General features: G+C 48.4%; 1 long non-coding RNA gene across 3 annotated transcripts in view; it reads right to left on the reverse strand.

Moving 5' to 3' along the window:
- Window positions 1–4,253: 4,253 nt before the first annotated feature.
- LOC127478180 (uncharacterized) overlaps window positions 4,254–18,834 on the reverse strand; it is a 32,051-nt gene continuing 17,470 nt past the window's right edge. For all 3 annotated transcript variants that reach the window (XR_007907134.1, XR_007907136.1, XR_007907135.1), the window contains one exon: window positions 4,254–18,556. This is a non-coding gene — a long non-coding RNA (uncharacterized LOC127478180). The remainder of the gene's footprint in view (window positions 18,557–18,834) is intronic.

The raw sequence follows: 18,834 nt of genomic DNA on the forward strand, positions 1-18,834 counted from the left end.
GCCCCGTAGGAAGGGGCTTTGTGCTGCACTCCCATTTGACCACAGGGCTGCAGAACCAGCAGGAATCTCTCTAGCACAGGGCAATGGCTTGTCTGAACCCCACACCTTTTTTAAAAGCTGATTCACCCGAGGTTAACCAACCCCCTGCATGCCAGAGCTCAGCAGCCCATTGGGCTTTCTCATAGTGTGGGGGCACAGGGGTGCTGAGGTCAGGGGAGAGCTTGACTCAGTGGAAAACCACTCTGGAGAGACACAATCTGTCTGGAAAACAAGTTTTTGCTGCAGCTCCGTGTGGGCAGAGTACAGGCAGTGCTGCTGCCTCGCACAGCCTGTGCTGCAGGAGCACATGGCACAGGTTTAGCCGCACTCCCCGCGGGAATGGCAGCGTGTGGCAGCACGGCATCACCACCCGCGTGGGAAAGGCTCGGCTTTGTCCCCTCTGCACCCCTCAGTTCTATGTAAATGCTGACAGGATTTTCTGAGCAGTGTGAAATGCACATCTGCTCATGCAAAGCCGTGGCCAGTGCCGTGGTCGGGAACGGGAGCTCAGCGCTGGCCGGCGCAGGAACCTCGCACGGGTGCCTTCTCTGTATGAACCAGGCTGCCAGCCTGAACTTTTGGCCTGAAAGTGCTTCCTGCTTCCAAAATAGCCACTCTTGCTCCCCTCCTTGCCCAGGGCTGAGCCTCAGCCCTCAGCCTCAGATAGGCAGCGGGGGGAGCTGTGGGTCACCCAGGGAGAGCCCCCCAGCCCCTGCAGCATCCTGTGCTCGGCAAGCTCACAGAGATAAGGCTGGAGGATGATCAGCTCATGCTGTCATCAAGACAAAATAAAGCCCGGCTGCTTCCAATACCGTTTTTTTTCCTTAATTGCTCTGTTTCCATGTGCCTGTGTATGCCCTGCTCTTGCCAGGAAAGCCAAGTACTGATCATTGTCAGATGGTTCACACAGAGGTTTCTGTTTTGTTTTGTTTTTGCAAGGATCCAAGATGATAGGGGGAGGGAGAGAACTTTTGTCCTCTGCTTAAAATAATTCAAGAGCTTTCCACTGTATACAGCCAGGGTCAAGTAGACATTTGCATAACAAATGAGCTTCTCCTCAGTTTCAGCCCTGGGTGACCCCTGTGCCTTTTGCAGGAGGTGACTCCATCTCTACCTTCAGCTTTAGGTTCATCTCCATCACCTCCATCTCCTATCCCAGCCTTGGGCATGGTTTACCTCTTAGGAGGGCAGGGCATGTAGAGGGTTGTAAGTTTTTTGCACTTTTGTCAGTCAAGGCTCTGTAAATAGCCTCTGGAACATTTCAGCAGTAAAACGTTTGCTTGGTGACCAACAAATAATTCCAGGCATCTTTTATTTTGCTGTAAAAATGCCACAAAGCAGCTGACTAGTGGAGGTTTCTCTCCAAGCTAAAGCCCATTGACAGCAGGACCAAACACCAACTTTTCTGTTATCAGCAGAAATGCCCTCTCTGTGCTGGGTGTTCTCCCCACGGCGATGCACAAGCACAAGCCTGAGAGCCTGTTGAGGTGCAGAAAAACCAAGCAAAGACCCTGGAAGTTTCACAGGATTTTTGTTTTGCCCCTGAGACGGATTAACACCTTGCTAGTTCAGATGTATAAATTATTCCAGTAGTTCTGCTATTGCTATTCAGACAGATTTCCTTGCAGAGTGTTCCAGAGAGCACCTGTGGCCGTGGCTGAGGTCATGATTTCCAGCCCAACAAGCAGATAAAACTGCTGAGAGAGCCCGTGGCCAGAGCTGCTTTGTACAGAACCACATTGCCTCAGCCCCTCTGCTGAGAAACTGGAGGAATTTTCCAGTTCCCATTCTCCTTCTGGGAGGGAGAAAGTGGAGGAGTAAAGCTTACAGTACCTTCTTGTAGCTCTGCAAGGCGTCAGGAGGGTTTTCATGAGAAACTATAAGAGTCCAAACGGCCCATCAATTACACCAGAATATCATACTGGGCAGAAGGGAAGTCCCAGCAATCTTGCAATAGCCTTTTTAGACAATGACTGAAAAAATGTTGCAGTTACTCCTTTTGAAATGAGTTTCTGTATGGGTTAGATTTTTTTTGCATGACATCACTTTGTGGGTACACAATTAAAAAATAAATCCATGATCAGTCAGAAACCATCATCCCTCTACCCCTGCACTTCTTTTAGAGTAAACTCTGAAATCTGGATTTTTTTATATAATTGGAATTATAGAGCAAGACTCCAGAAGCCTTTGTAACATTAAACATCCACCTTTTGCACAAGGTCCTTGTCCCTTCTGGCAGGCCCTGAAATCAGTGAGTCCCTTCAGCCCCCACAGCTCCAGGGCACAAGTCCCTCCTCCTGACTGTGCATCCCAGTGGGGGAAGACGCTGCTCACAACCCCCCCAGCCCCCCAGGGCAGGGCTGAGGGCTGAGTCTGGCTGGCAGCAGGAATATGGCTCTGCCTGGAGACCAGACAGTAAATGCTTAATATAAGGTTTGAGATTCAACCAACCTGAGCTGCTTACTTTCCCACAGCAAACTCAAAAGTATCACAAAGTACCACAAAGAAGTGCCAGGTAAAATCCAGGAGAAATTCTCCTGAGTAATTTTTCTTGCCTCTGTGGAACTGGGAATTTTTTTGATGGACCCCAGCAGGCTAGACCCACGTGTGCCTCTCCTCCATGTGTTCCAGGACTGTTTATCCTCACCTAAAAGGAGCAGGGCTCTCATGCAATCCATGGTGACTTGGCAGCACCAGTCTTGGCCCCGAGAACAGGTTTGAATCACAGCTTTTTTGGCTGCTTTGGGTTTCACCATATGGCTCCCAGGGATGTCCCAGGGGTTTGGTTTGCAGCACCGGAGTTATGGCTGGCAGAGGCAGGGGAGCAGCTCCCCCTGTGCTGTTTCTGAGTGTCCAGGGGTCAAAAATAGCTCTGATGGCAACCGGGGTGTCCCCAGCACACATCACTGCCCAAAGTGTGGGGATACGTGGGAGGAAAATACCCAAGAGGATGCTGTGACACTGAGTGGTCACTCGGAGGCCTTGGGAATTGCTCTGGAGCCAAGTAAAACCAAGCACCAAAAAAACTGAGAAGGGCAGCAGGACCAAACTGTCCTCCTGCCTGTTCCCATGCTGGATGGCACAAACAGAAATCCTCATGGCTGCAAAATGTTCCTTGAAACAGCCTGGAGGGCAGAGAGGAGGGTGGTGCTCTGCGGACCCCCCTGGGAGATGAGCCTGGCTCGAGGATCCTCCCGTCCCCAGGGCAGGTGCCAGGCAAGGGCTCCAGCAGAGCTTCTGGGAGCCACACCTGGCTTCCCCCAGCACTGCCTCACTTCTGTGGTCTATTGAAATAATGGTTCCTGAAGGATGCCAGCTCAGGGTGACTGATCTCCCTTGCCAGCCAGCCGTCCCCTGGGTGGTGTTAGGGAAGGACTCCCATTTCAGACATCCCCAGGATACCAAGCTCTGTGTGTGCCACCAGCAAAGCCCAACGCTGTTAACAGCAGCTACAGTCACCTGGTGGTAACTTACAGGCAACACCTATAAAGCTCCCACTATACAGGGTGTTCACAGGCAGCCTTTCTCTACAGCACATGAATTAGGACCCTCTGAGCCATTTTCAAAAATAACTGAAGACCTTAAATGTCCCTTGGAAAATGCATTCCTGTTCCTCACAGTGCTGTCCCAGGGCCAGCTGTGTCCTGGTGCAATGGGGCAGAGAAGCTCTGCCTGGGTTTTTGGAGCACCCTGTAGGTTGTAGTTGGAGGGGTAGGTGGGGATGACACTGGAATCTGCTAGGAAGAGACCATTCCAGAAGCTGCCTTCACTGCCTGCTCTGCTGCTGCATGGGCCCCAGGGATGGAGAGGCCAGTGCAAGTCTGCCCTCAAGCTAAAAGAGCCTACAGCTTCCTTCTCTCTATCTCTCATCCCTCCCTGCCTTCCTTCTCCCAGCTGTTTTGACAAGCTCATTTCCAAGAACCAGTCTCATCCTGGCTCAACCAGGTGCAAACATCACCAGGCTTCTTGTCTTGGGGCACCACCTCAAAACAGAGAGCTGAGAACTGGGGAAACTGAGGCAAGTGCAGCCACCAGAAAAACCCTGCAGGCTATTTTCATATTCTTTGGGAAGGACAGAAGGGACCACTGCACCCTGGACCTTTGGTTTGACCTGGCACGTTCCATGTGCAGCTCCTTGTCCTCATCAGTGCCCCATCTGTGATTTTCAGTGCCATCAGGTGACAAATCCCACAGCACCAGTACATGCTCACTACAGGTACCAGTAGCCGTTTAAACAGTCACCAGCTAAAAAGAGAAAAAAAAATCCACAACAAAAGACCCACAAATAGTTGACTCTGTTCCCAGGCAAATAAAAAGAACGGTTTTGGATCGTCACTGCTGTCCCTTTGTTTACCAAATGCAGTAACAAAAAAAGGCAAGGAAAGAAAAAAATATTCCCTGATAGCGACAATTAATTGTGGGCAAAAGCAGGCTGGGACATGCCCAAGGGAAGGAGGGTCAGGCTCCGCTCGTATCTGCTGGTGACGGGAAATAAATGTGCCCAAAAGCACTTAAAAAAAAAATAAATTGAAAAGACCAGCCCCGATTGCAGCAGTTAGAAGTGATATATTTTTGGCATGGAAACAAAAAGCAAATTCATAGCAGGTTTGGAGCTGATCTTACTGGCTTACATGGGATTTTATACTGAGGTAATTCTATTGTTGGCTGGAGCTACCTGATTTATGCCTGAATAAGGTCCTGATCCTGCAAACATTTACTTATGTAGTTTAGTTTTACCTTTGCTCCGAGGCACCCTATTAATTTCCCTGCAGTGAGGACAGTGCCTGTCTGCAGAGCTGGGGCCTTTGCAAGAGGAAAATCTGTGTTGTAATGCTTGAAATGAAGAGGAAATCTTGCAGCAAGACATGAACTCCCACAGACACTGCCAGCCCCAGGCATGGACACCCAGGAGCTGAGCAATTGCCTCTGCAGCCCCCCTAACTCACAAGATTCGGGAGGCAGTGGGGGAACACCCTTAGTACAAACCTGCAACTTCATCGAGCTCTCAGTGAGTCTCTGCAACAAGTCGCACATAAGGCAGTGCTGTAACACTGAGTTCATTCTGATGACACCCTCTCCCTCAGGCAGACCCTTCAAACGGGCTTCTAAACATAGCAGAGACCATTTGGACTGGTTGTTTCCACACAAGAAAGTGGTATTTATTGTTTAAAACACCATGTTTGCCCTGTACCCTCCCTATCAGGCAAGGTAAAAGAGAGGGATCCATCCATCAAACACTGTCCTTTGACAATGAAACTGCCGGGTTTGCTTCAAAGTGAGTAGGAGAATAAAAACCTGTTTGGGGTGAGAGGAGGAGGACCAGCAGGGAGAAGCCGTGTGCTCACACAGGAGTGGGGCAGACAGCAGCTTCAGCCCCCCAGCCAGAGAGATGTCCGGCAGAGCTGCTGCTCATGTGCCCATCACATGCTGCTAAAACCAGGCAAATGAAATAAAAAGGGGCTGTGAGTCCTGGAGCAGCTGCTTTCCTCACTGCTGCTGCCAAGCCTCCCCGAGAGCACGGCTATTCCTCGGCGCGGCGGCGAATTAATTTGCTTTACAATGGAGCCGCGGGCTCGGCGGGCAGTTGGGTGTCTGCCGCGGCGGGCACAGAGCTGCACAGCCCGGGGGGAGCGTGGGGAGCCAGGAGAACCACCTGGAGCCAGCCCTGAGGGTGCTCGAGGAGGCTGGAGGGGGTCCCAGAGCTAAGCCCCTTCGGCACGTCAGTCCCAGCCCTGAGCCCAGCGATCTCCACCCGGCAAAGCTCAGACGCTGCTTGTGGACCACGGGGCACAAACCGAGGGATCTCCCCCCTCCAGACACACCTGGCAAAGGGTGCCAGCAGCAGATACGAGCTGCCAAGCCTTTCATCCCAGTGTCTCTGCGAGTCAACAGTAGTGGAGAAGAGCTGTGATGAAGGGCACTGTCTGCACCTCAGGGCCAGACCCGTGCCAGCCTGGGTCAATTAGCGGTTCCTTTGGCTGCTCTAACCCAAGTCTGCTGGCTGTGGCCAAGACTGGGAGCATGGGGCAGCAGTGGGTCCAGCCCCTACCTTCAGTCCACATACCCCGGTGCTGGCAGGCACTCTGGAGCACTGGGGCTTCTGTAGAGTGAGCTCCAGGACACTGCACAGGGGGAAAAAGGTCTGGGCAGCCCCACTGTGTGGTCATGGCACTGAGGCTGCAGGATGGGGCTGGAGAACACTCCCAGGGGCACCAGTGCACTTCCATAGCAGCTCCTCTGAAATGGGATTTGCTTATGCTGTAGCCTGGAAGACTGAATATTGCCTCCCTAGAAAGATTTAAATATACTTAAAATTAGAAGGAGGAAGTGTTAGCAAAAATTTCATACTTTTGGAAGGCAGCCGGTTCGTTAGCATTACTTTAATGAGGCTCTAACCTCACTGTAATGCTTTTATTAATGCTTGTTGCTTGCTGAGTGCCAACGGCTTGGCTCCTCTCCGACAGCCCGGCTGGTCCACAAAGAGAGTGGTTTAGGGGTCCTTTGAAGCAAAACGTGAGCGCATTTACACCACAGCCAGGACAAACGACAGTTGGTGAGATGAGACAGCCCAAAATTCACCAGATGGTGCCCAGAGCAGGCGATGCAGTGAGAGAGAGAGAGCAGGGTGGGCAGCAGGGGATACAGGAGGGAACAAGCGAAGGGAGAAGACAAAATGTTCGTTATGCCACCAGCCCCACTGACACCATTCCCGTCGGCTACAGTTGGGTCAGGGTGAGAGCCAGGACAATGAGCAATGACAGGGCATCAAAGCCTCATGTGCTGGAGATTTGGTGACAAGGGAAGACAGGGGGAGCTGCAGGATCCAGGAGGTAGTTCCCAGTAGCTGAGCACTCAGCCTGCTCCCCCCTCTCTACTCCTGCAGATACCTTGTGTGCTTTAAGATCACAGCTGCATCCAGCCCAGATCTCACCAGAGACCCTCTTTGGCCAAATGTGAGTCCTTAATCCAAGCAACTTTCAAACACTCATGGTACCCGTACCCTAAAAGCCCCAGTGTGACTGTGGAGGGATAACCCGTGCCTTTGAGGTGCCCCCCACACCACTGTGGAGCTGGTCTGCCTCAGGGAAACCCAGGAGAGGATGGAGTCACTTCTCCAGTTCCTGTGCCCTGCACGTGCCCTTGTCCATGCCCCTGTTGGCTGCAGAAGGGAGGAAGGGACTTTGCCCCCCTCAGCCCTGCCCAGCCAGTGGAGCCCACCTGCTTGCAGGGTGATGCCCAGACATGCTGGGCACACCTCTCAGATGTGGTTGGGGACAGAAGGACAAGGATTACCCCAGCAGCTGCTGGGACACACTCCCCCACACCTCCTGGGAGGCGAGGTGAGCATATGCCGTATGTTTCTCCTCCTGTTCCTAGAAACGCTCTGAATAGAGGGATTAAAAATTACCCACTGCAGCCTGAAACAACAGAGCCAGGGTGCCGGTTGATATTCCAGCACAGCGGAGAACAGGTGGGCTGCTGCTTCCACGACGAGCAGGAATGGGAACAGCTTGTTGGAGAGTCTCACTGTGACTGTCCGTGGGGCCACCCCTCCCAGAGCCACTGCTCAGCCGGAGCAGAGGCATCAAAGGCACTCCCTGCCACCTCCCTGCTCCAGGCTGGCCAAGAGCCAACGCTATTTCCCAGCAGCACATCCCAGGCTGCGGCGCGGCACGTCCCCATCCACGCTCTCACAGGTGGGACTGGCCCAGGCTGAGCCAAGGTTTTTCCTGCACACACCAGGTGGGCAAAGCAGCAAAGAGCTGGACTGATGCTGCCTCAGCATGGGCTCACTGGAAAACCCTCCTCACTGCTCAGAGGTGCCTCTGCACCCTGGAACGTGCTGAGAGGGACCCCATGCCAGTCCTGGAATCACAGCACTGAGCCAAGTCCAACCAGGAGATGGGTCTGGAGTCTCACCGCTGTCCGAGGATGATTTCAGAGACAAACAGTGAATCCTCAGCAAAGTTCAGTGCCACATCATAATCTTGGCTCTTCCTTCAACTGAAATAGACTTGTCCTTTTAGTCAACAAAAAGAGGGAATATAATCCAGAGAAAAGAGGAGGAAGCCAGTAAGTTGCCAGGGCACAGAGCGATGGGCTGGGATCAGCTGGGTAAAAATAGGGCAGAGCAGGAATGACCAGGGAGAAAAGCTCCTGTTCTCAATATATTCTGCAGGCAAAACCACCAAACTACAAAGTGACTGAACAAGAAAATTTACAACATATTTTTTTCTCCATGTAACATGACAGATTTGAAGCCAAACATGGAAATTTCTCAGGGTGTTGATGTGCATTTTTCATGTTAAAGTTTCTCTGAAAACTGGCCTGGTTCTTGTGAAGAAAAAAAAAAAAAGAGAGAGAGACAAAAGGAAGAGGATATTTTCAAGTAAAACTAGGTTTGGGTGCAGGCATTTTTAAAGTGACTGCTATAGACAATGGTGAAATTAGTAAAATAAAAACGTTTAGCCAAATATTTTTGGCCAAAATGTGTGGGGTTTTTTGTTGGTTTTTCTTTTGGTTTTTTTTTTTTGCTTTTTTTTAGTAAGACTTTGATCCAATGATCTAAAAATTCATTAGAATTCAGAATAAAGCAGAATCTAGGAATGAAAAGGAAACACAAAATAAAATAGGGCAAAACGGAATGGCAAATGCTGTGCAATTTTCATCTGGAATTTACAGCAGCGTCTAAAGCTCAGTCACACCAGACAGTAAATGCTTGTTCCAAGCACAGTAAAATAATCTCAGAATAAATCTTTTCAGTTTCTACTGGCCCCATCCAAAGCTTTCCCACACTGACAGTGAAACCTTGCAGGTCTGCTGGAGTCCAGGCGTCACTTTGGGCACGTGAGCAATGTCATCCTGGGGCATTGGGGCTGCCAGCCCAAAACACCACACTCTGGTTCCTGTGGTAAAATACAAGAAACTTGATATTTTAAATGGATTTTGTCCAGTTCATAAAGCAGAATCATGCTGTCCTAGTCCAAAACAGGAAAATACGTTAAAAACTGAGCACAGCTGTAAACAAGATGCACATTGGCAGGGCTCATCACCCTGGCAAGGGATAATTGTTCTCAAGTTCAATCAAGGTAGAAGGTGGGGATTTGGAAGCATTGCATCCATGGCACACTTCCCTGCTTTGTCACATCACACTAAACACTCGATAAAAGCTCCCTTTGAAGAGGAGCCAAGTCTGTCCTTGCTTGGCTACAGAGATACTGCACTGGCTTTGCTGAGCCACCTTCCAGTTGTGCAGAGCATTTGTAAGAGCTAGAAAAAGGGTAGGAGTGAACAAAAATGTTGCAGTTCAAAGAACAGTACAAAAGACAGAGAAGTAATTAATTATTAGGGTTTGCCTCTGTTTTTTTGCCAGTGGTGGGATATACAGACTGTTGGTAAAATGTATTATTAAGGACCCTGCCTACTCTACGGATTTGAATATGTGTCTTTAAATATCCAAATATCACTTGCTATCTTCAAAATCACGAGATTGGTAAGAAAATCAAGAGATTAAAAAAAATAGTAGTAACAAAGGGTTTTCTTTTGTGTCTTTCGTTCTGAGGTGTTGGTCTGCCAAGCTAATTTCAATAGAAACTCAGTTAAAAGAAAATAAGAAAGGGAAGGTGAGACTTTCCCATGATTATACCAGAAGTTCAGTTTCCCAGGAAAACGAATCTGTAATGTGATGAGATCACTTCCAGCTGATGAATCCGAAGTTTGTTTTTAGAAGGCTAAAAACAACAAAAAAAATAAGATTAAGAAAAAAAGCAGCACCCAAAAGCAGATCACTTGCACATTGGGTATCTGGGCCCAGCCAGAGCACATGAAGTACGTGCCATCTCCCCTGCTTTCCAGTTAGGGCAAAGTGATATTGGTTTTCCTTAGAGAATTCATACTTGGGCAGAGATGTGAGTGGTGACTGATCTGCTGCCTCCACCACATAAGGAGCTGCCCAATTTTCTCCTTGTGAAAACCCTTCGATTTGTCCTCCGATGTGACCCACACCCCAGCCAAGAGCAGGACTGGTTGGATGGCAGTCCCACTCCAGGGCTTTCCTCCTGGCAGGCACGGAGGAGTTGTTGTCCATCACTCACCAGCCAGGGCACAGGGCACAGGCCCATTTCTGCCTCTCGCATTAGCACGGGCTGATGGAGATATCATCTTCCTCCTGCCTCTGCCAGCAGCCCCACCCCAGAGCCCAGTGCTGCACAAACAGCCTCTGCCCACCAGGTCCCTTTCAGTACGTGCCCAGTTCCTCCAAGCAGGTGTTGTTTGCTCTCACATCACAGCCCTTGTTTGGAGAGGAGGTGACCACAAAAGCTCAACATCGTTGCTATTGATTCTCAGCCCTGGTTTTGTTGCAATGACCAAGTGAGTGGCAGCAGGTTGGTCCTTCGACTTATTTTCTGCTGGAAGAGGACATCAAATATTTGCTTTCCAAAATATTTGCAGCAGCTCCACTACAATTAACAACATCAACTGAAATGTTCAAAAGGGTAGGGGAGTGCTCCCGTGCCTTCACTCTCCCCCGAGCTTTGCTAAGATGATCCAGAAACTCTTGGGTTTCGTTGCTTTGCCATGGAGTGCATCTCACAGGCAACACATATGATGGGCTTCCCTTTGGTTTCACTGGAAGATGCCTGCAGGACTGGATCAGAGACTCCTGGTTCCTATTCCATACCTTTGCAGCTCTTAGGGAACAGTTTTCACTAACATGATGCAGAGCAGTTAATGGACTCACTAAACCAATGCTATTGCAGCAGAACAACTTAGGCCTTGCATTTCAGGAACAAAACTGCCTGAGGTTATGTGCTAATTACAGACTACTCCTATCATTCTAGTTTACATTGCAGGACACCGTCCAAACCACCAACCAGAGGAAGAGTGTCTTATCTTCGATGTGAGGAAGCTCCAGCTGTGATTGAGCATGGATGTTGCATTCAAGGTGAATTTAGGGGAGGGCTCCACTTTAAATGGGGAAGCCTGAGCCAAGACCTCCTCTGTATGAGCTACACAGTCTGTTCAGTAGCTGGTGTCAGTAGCAGAGTTACCGAGTGAAGTGTCTCCATCTGAGACCTCCATAAATGCACTGAATCCCAGATAAGTTTTCCCTCTCTCAAAACACACTCACATAATGGCCAAATTTCAAGAGTAGACTTGGAATTCTGGAGGCAAATTTCTCCATTGCTGAGATGTGTAAAGACCTTTTTTCTCTGAGGGACTCGCAATGTCTCCAGACGTGGCAGAGGTGGTGGGAGAGGGGTTTTCTTCCAGGCAGGAATCACTGCTCACTGCTGCAATAGATATTCAAAGCCACAACTCAGCATAAGCTTTGCAAAAGGGAGACACCTACACAAACCACGGGATTGCTTGGGACTGAGTGCTGCATCCAAAAACCTGCTAGTGAAACGTCATTTACCTGCAGGGGGAAACATGGGATGGCAGAGAATGGGTCCATCCAACCAGGCAAGTCTGAGATAGAGACTCTGGTGAGTGGGTGCAAGCCATGGCAGTCTCCTCCCCAGCTCTCACTCCTCTTCATCCCCTCTTCTGGATGACTGACAACAGGCAATCATTTAGGAGGGGATTTTAACTCAGTGCAATCGATCACTGAGAGGATCAGACCCACAGAGCTTGCAGGGTGTGACTCAGTGCTAAGTGCCTTTTATTCTCCAATCTTCTATGCAGAGACTATGCTTTTGGCTTCATGTACTCTGCAGTTTCTCTCTTTTCCTTCTTTTTTTTTTGCCCCTTGTAAAGACTTTGCTATGTCAGAATCTGTCAAACAACTCCTTGTGCCATGTTTTCACAAGAATCCTACTTGCTGGCCACTGCCAAGCTCCCTTTTAAACAATACTCAGTGAAGCATTGCACTGCCTGTGCTCTGCTCTCTCATGCCATATTTAGACAAAAGCCAGGGAATTCCCTGCCCTCCATGAGGGCTTGAATGAGCGCGTTCTTCTCCCACCTCGACTAAAAATGTATGTGCTCTCGCCAGCCAGGCCTTCTACCCAGCTTTATTTTTAATTTATTTCACACTTTGATTATCTACCTAGAAATCAGAAGGGGGGGGGGGGGGGGAGGAAAATGTAAAGAAAAAAAATTAAACAAGTGAATGTGAACAAAGACACATTCTTAGTCCCACTTGGTGCATTCCCAAAGAGGCCAAAACCCAGCAGCAGTGGAAACAAAACACCCAGGCCCCACACTGACACACGTGGCAACAAAACACCCAAACTCCACCCCACCCACCACCTGACTGCACAGCTGACAACAGCTGGATCATGGCCACAGGTGGCCTTTGGTGCTTTGGCCCAGGGTAGGCAAACAGCAAAGCTGGAGCTGATATTGATGCAGATTTGACAAGGGGGGGTTCTGGCAACGCACGAGGACCCAGAGCCACCTGAGTCACTGGGGCATGGGATTCCCGTGGAGCAAAGGAAACCCCCCATCAGCAGGACACAGGGCAGGGTGTGCAGAGCCAGAGCAGGGAGCTCTGTGATTGCACACACAGCCCTGCACGTTCCCATTCACACTGGCAAAAGCTGGAGTGTGAGGGCTCTTTCCTGACGCTGCAGAAGTCAATGGGGCTGCAGATCCTTCTGGAGCGGCTATTGAAACGCCACATTCCAGAGCACTGTGCTAATCGCTTTCAGCCAGCCCTCCAGCATCACTCCACTCACTGATGTTTAAATTCTTTGCCATACTTTTGTCCACAGCGCATGGGCCCCCCAGATTTTTTGACATGTGGTTCTTCTGCTCACTGCCAAGTCTGCTGGGAGAGGATGTCAGCCTCACAGGACCAAAACAGATGCTGTCCATGCACTAACTCTGTTGGAAAAGCTTCAGATAAAGGCTCGTCTGCCCTCCTACCCTGCTCCACAAACACTAAAAAATATTCATTATATCTGCCCCACGAACCTACTTAGGAGAAAATTTGAATCCCAAAATTGAGAGTCAGAGCATTGTCGAGTAGAGTGCACGTGGCCTGAAACAGGGGATGAAATACTCTGAAAAACAAGGCAGAATTTGCACTAGATTTTTGTTTTCATATACATACATATATATAAAATCTACCACAGCTATCTCAAATATATCCATAATGCTGGTAGTGATGATGGTGACCCTACTGCAGACTGGATGCAGACAGGCACCTTTTAACTGCTGTCATTTAATTCTGTTCAATGTGGCTTGAGCTGACATCACAACTGAGGCATCACTCAAGCCTTGACTAGCCCAGTGCTCCTGGTGTTATTGCTGCTGCTGGGAGCATTCTGGGGACAGTGAGAGAGGAAAGAAATGATATGGACAGAGCTATAGTGTTATGAAATGCACCCTTAGGATCATATGTTCAAAAGCACTCAGTTCCCATTTAGGAACCTAAATGAAGTTGGCAGGATTTCAGAAGTGCTCAGCATCCATCAGCTCCTACTGAGAACATGCTGAGCTCTTCTTAAAATTGTCAGAGAAAAACAATTCAAAGATAAGAGCCAGCTTGTGGCTTACAACTAACATCATTTTATGGGTCTTCTGAGGAGTTTGGCAAGAGCAAGAATAGCTGCTTTCACAGATATTGTATATGAATCCACATCTCGAAGCATGGGGTCAGCTCTATAAGCAGCCACCTCACTGGCTGCCTCTTGCAAGAGCTCTGAACCCCAAGGAGAATTTTCCACTTTGTGTCAGAATGATTCCTTCATAGCACTTAATAAGTGGGAGTTTGCACCTGATCATGCCAAGAGCAACCACATCAGCGGAGATGAGAAGGACCAGTTTGAGTACCTAGCAACTCAGAACATAACCCACAGTGCTGCAGGCAGGGTAACTGTGAAAACATCTGGAGAAGTGTACTAATTTAGTCTTAACTTGTATTAGTTTTTGACATATAATTAGTAGCAGAACTAAATGTCAGTTGGTACCTTTTGTCTTTGAACGCCCAAGAGCTCTTTGTTCTGTGAGTGAGAAAGATGCCTTCTCCCAGGGGTGACACAAACAGTTTGCCTCACACAGTTATGGCTGGGCCAACACCATGGAAACCTTCAACAGACTGAAAGATCTGTCAAATCTCTCCAAACACTTCCAGAGGCATCAATCCAGAAAAGAACTTAATCACTGCAGCAGTATCACTTGCCCTCCTGGAATCACTGATCTATTTAAAAGAGAGGCTGTGAATTCAAATCCCCCCCTGCTCACAGCTCCTCCAGCCTTGAACCAGATGAGCCTTGGGACCACACCAAAAATACCCCAAAGCACAGCAGCTTGTGTCAGGCTTCAGCTCACCCAGGGATATGTTATGATCCTTGAAGGGGGCTAAGAACAAATTCTTCTTATCAAGATCCTCTTTTTTCACAGTGTCCTTCATCTTACATTGAGATTCCAGAAGTTATCTTCCAGGTAGGAGTAGCTTGCTTATCCTTACTTGCCAGGTATTTCAAAGGTTACAATGCCTGTCTGCCCCTTAGCTTGTTAGGTTGCTGGATCTAATTCCACAGAAAAACTCCAGAGATTTTTCTGGGAACAGCAGGAGCTGAAGGATCTGATGAATCTTGCTACAAATAGGTCCCTTGACTCACCTTGGTCTGGGAGGTGGGGCTGTAATTTAGTCTGCTTTCCTATATGAGATTGCTACATCTCAATCAGAGCTGCCATAGGACACTAACACTCACAGGATTAGGACAATACTTTTTCTTTCTCTTTAGCTTAGGAGAAGTTTTGGGTTTCTTTGGGTCAAAATCCCATCTACTGAAGGTGGAGGCAAATGTACTGATTCCAGAGAAGCCCCTGCTCCTAGCCCAGCTCAAAGACTCAGGAGAGAGATTAAACATTGTGCAATCAAGCACTGCCAGACTTTACAAACTCTGGCCATGTTGATTTGCTTCCTGACATCTCAACATGAAGGCAGAACAACAGAAAAAAGCATAGCACTATTTTCCATTCTGACTAAAACAAGTAGTTCAAAATATGCATGAATTTGATTTGTCACTCCTCAAACATAACAATTCATTATGATTCATTACTCCTAAGTATTCGAGCTCATTTTCTACAGCTAATTAACCTTGTAGGCAACACTTCACTCAACAGAGGATCACTTTATTCCCACAGGGAAGGCTGCAGTCTCTGCTGCCTTCTACAGAACATGCTTGCCATGGTTTGGTCAAGGGGCCCTGCTGCCCTTTCTCTCCTGAGTGACAGCCTGAGAAGTCTCACTTAGAAAGAAATGGAGAATTCTCCACGTCAGTGAGCAGCATGTGCCCAACCCAAACACAGTCTCTTTGGTAGCACTGAAGGGCCAGTTGACCATTACTGCAGCCACTGGAGGTTAACAAATACTCATCCTTTGCACAGCTGAGCTGTGCTCAACTAGGCAGGAGAGAGGAGGGTGAGAAGGAAGATAAAGACACTAACACTCCTGGAGCAGTGAGAGGAATGGTGAATAGTGCAGCTCCCTGGGATGATGCCCTGTCCTAGGGAAGGCAGTGGCTCACACAACTGTGTGGAGTTTGGACAAGACCTTTGAGTCTTTCTCTTGGTCCCTTTTATCCACTGCTCAGATTTAAACATCCTCTCAACTTCTCATGTATATTTAGACCAAAGAAAAAGACCATTAAAATGCCAAGGAGGCTTTCATGACAATAGTTTTGTTATAATAAACCAGCTCCAATTCTAAACTCTGCTTCTGTGAAATTACTCATTGGACAGAACACTTTAATCCTGAATTACTAATTAAGTGCTGCTCTCACTGTCAGATGATTGCTGTTTTCACAGGTCAACCACAGCAGGAAGGGGAATTTTAACAAAACATTGCCTGACCCCAGGGATTTACAGGCAGCTGCTTCTTTAGGCACCATGGTATAAAGTCACACATTCCTCATTATAGAAGTCTTCATAAAGTACCAGTGACAAGACCTGAGTACTGCTGCTGCTTTTGAAACACTAAATGCCATTTCACTGCTCCCACAGACTGTAGGACAGCGCAGCCCGAGCGTCACCCAGTGAAACCCAAGAGCTGTGTCCATTTTTAGAACCAGCCTGCCTGAAGATATGTTGCATTATCTGGGCAACACGTAAGGGAACAAGATGAACTGCAGCTCCCCCAGCCACTTATTTACCTCCTGTTTAAACAGAGCCTCTGCAGCCTCTCCGCTCCCCTCCCGTGCACCCACTTACTCGGCACCTCGTGCAGGGCTGCCACTCTATTTTTAAGGGCCTGCTGCTGGCTTTCATCTGAGGCTGCCTGATTTTTTTTTTTTTTTTTTTTTTAGCTCCTGTACTCTTTAAACCTATTTAAAACATGTTGGTAGATAAAAGTAGTGAGGGGACATATAGCAAATGCATCATGGTTAGCATTGGAAGTGGAGATTAAGGCAAGAGATACAACCCAAACAGAATAAAAAAACCCATCTAAACTCAATGATTAGGGCCAAACAGCAGCTGTCCTTGCTAAGGGAAGCATCTCCCATGTACTCAAAGGGAGGTTATTTGAAGACTTTAGGGTTTGTTCTGGCAGTAAACACTCTGGGGTGCTCACAGTGAGGAGGAACAGCGACTGACAGCTGTGAGGAGTCCTGTCAGTGCACGTGGTCCCTGCAAGGCATTTTGAAATTGTCCAGGGTTTGCCAGGGGGTTCAAGGCTCTGCTGGTTCCAGTTCTGAGCCAACACGAGCAGCAGTGCAGTCAGTGGACTTGCACAGTCACACAGGAGGAGGAAATACTGGTAGGAGAGTCTCCAGCGCTGTTCTCTCTGCAGGAAGGTGGAAGGGTGCCAGAAACACACAGCATGAAAATCCACTGTCCTCCCCCATAGCTGCAGTTGTGCCCCAAACCAGGATGCACTTAACACCCTTGAACAGGGAGACTGGCTTCAACCTTGAGCCTAAAACCCCCAGCAACTCTCAGCAGTAACTAGAATGACACTGTTGGGGCCATGAACACTGACAAGCCACTAGATGTAAATAGGGATGATGGTTGACTACACTGATACATTACCAACAATATTGAAAACCACTTCCAAAAGTTCACATTTTGGTAGCTTGGAGATTTTTTTACCCCATGCCTTTGATCTCGAGTTTTCTTGGCTAATATTCAGATACCAGGCTCTGTCACCACTCTAGAGCTGCCCTGAGCACCCTGTGGATGCTCCTGGAGTTCCTGACACACACACCTGCCTCTGCTGCACTGTGCAGACTGAGCTCAGCTCCATTTCACATTCAGGACATCTCTGAGAACTGGTTGAAACGAGGACTCAGTAATGCTTCCATCAGATGCTGATGGGCCTTTTTGTGCCAGGAAAATGGATGTGTGCAACAACAGCAAAAGTGCCTGGAAGTATCCCAAAGCCTGAGTGAAATGGGGGAATGTTGAGCGGCATCAAACAAAAGGAGAAGTGATTTAATCTCCACAGATGGGGAGAGGGGAGCAGTGTCAGGAAAAGCAGGAGAATGAGATTAGCTGGGCAATAAAACAAAAATGAGCAAGAGGTGGAGCGAACTGTGCTGAGATAAGAGGAGGTGGATTACAGGGTTGGCAGATGGAAGGGGAGCAGGCAGCCAAACAGTGAACAAAAAACAGGTAATAAATCTGGAAAAATTGTCATCAACAATGTTAAATACCATTTCCAACCCATTTTCTCCAAGGAGGTAAGTGGTTATGGCGGGGGGATGTACAGTGAAACCCTGTGCCACTCCCTCAGGGTACGGTGACCCTGCCCTGTGACCTGCAACACTGGCCACTGCAAATGGCCACCAAGGTGTGTTTGGTTGGACTCTAAACTCTTGCAAGACAGCCAGAATGCTTTCTGACACATGGCTAAAGCACTCCTGTAACACAAGCGGTGAAAGAAATTGCTTCTTTCTGGAGGGCCTGACCACCCATTTGACTCAGGCTAATTCAGGAAAGCGACACATCGTCTCATTGCTGCTAAGAGGAGCATTTCCTCAAACCTTGCTGGAGCACATTAGGCTGGGTATCTCAGTTCCGGATGATAAGGCAGCTTTTATCAAGAAACCCTCATTAATGCAGTTCAACTGGCAACAGGTGATTGATAACAAGCAGACATTTGACCGCTATTTAAGTCATTAAGCCCTTGACCACCGAGTTTTTGGAGGATATAATCTCTAGAATATCTTTGGCTGTGTCATTTTAGAAAAGCCATGCTGCAGCTTTCCAGGTCTGTCATTCCCCCATGAATCCCTCAACCTTCCATCACCACAGGTGGATCAGTGCCTGCTGGCAACATCTATCTCAGTTCTCCCTATCTCAGGGGGATACTTGAAATCATTTATTTGTTGCTGTACTTTGAGGCTGGGAGAGAAACAATATTATCTGGGAACTTAAAAAAAAAAAAAAGGAAAATTAATGGACAAAGATAAGTAATTACCTTATGAGTCTCAGACTTCTTTGGGGTAGGGAGAGCTTTTTGTTCTGCACTGGTGCAGTGCCTGGTCCTGCAGGGTTTCTGGCACGGTGCCATTGCAAGGCAAAGGAACAGCAGTGATGGCTCATATGTCATTGCAAACATCTATGTGGAATAATAAATACCTGCTTTGAGTTCACAAATTCCCACCCAAATGTGGGGCACAGTCAGATTAACCCCATTGCTGCTGAGCTGGGTTACATGTCTGCCCCTTCTTAATTCCCAAAATGGATACCTCTTCTTCCTCTGCCCCTCAAGCTTATTTAATATCTCTATAACCTTCAGCACAACCAGGAAAGGAGACAAGCAGCATGGGGGTGCAGTTTGGGGAGAGGGATGGGATCAAGGGGAAGGCAGGGAAAGCCTTGGTCAGGAGATCATCC

Source organism: Manacus candei, unplaced genomic scaffold (assembly GCF_025592945.1).
Source record: "Manacus candei isolate 608988 ecotype Guabito, Panama unplaced genomic scaffold, ASM2559294v1 h1tg000057l, whole genome shotgun sequence".
NCBI lineage: Eukaryota > Metazoa > Chordata > Aves > Passeriformes > Pipridae > Manacus > Manacus candei.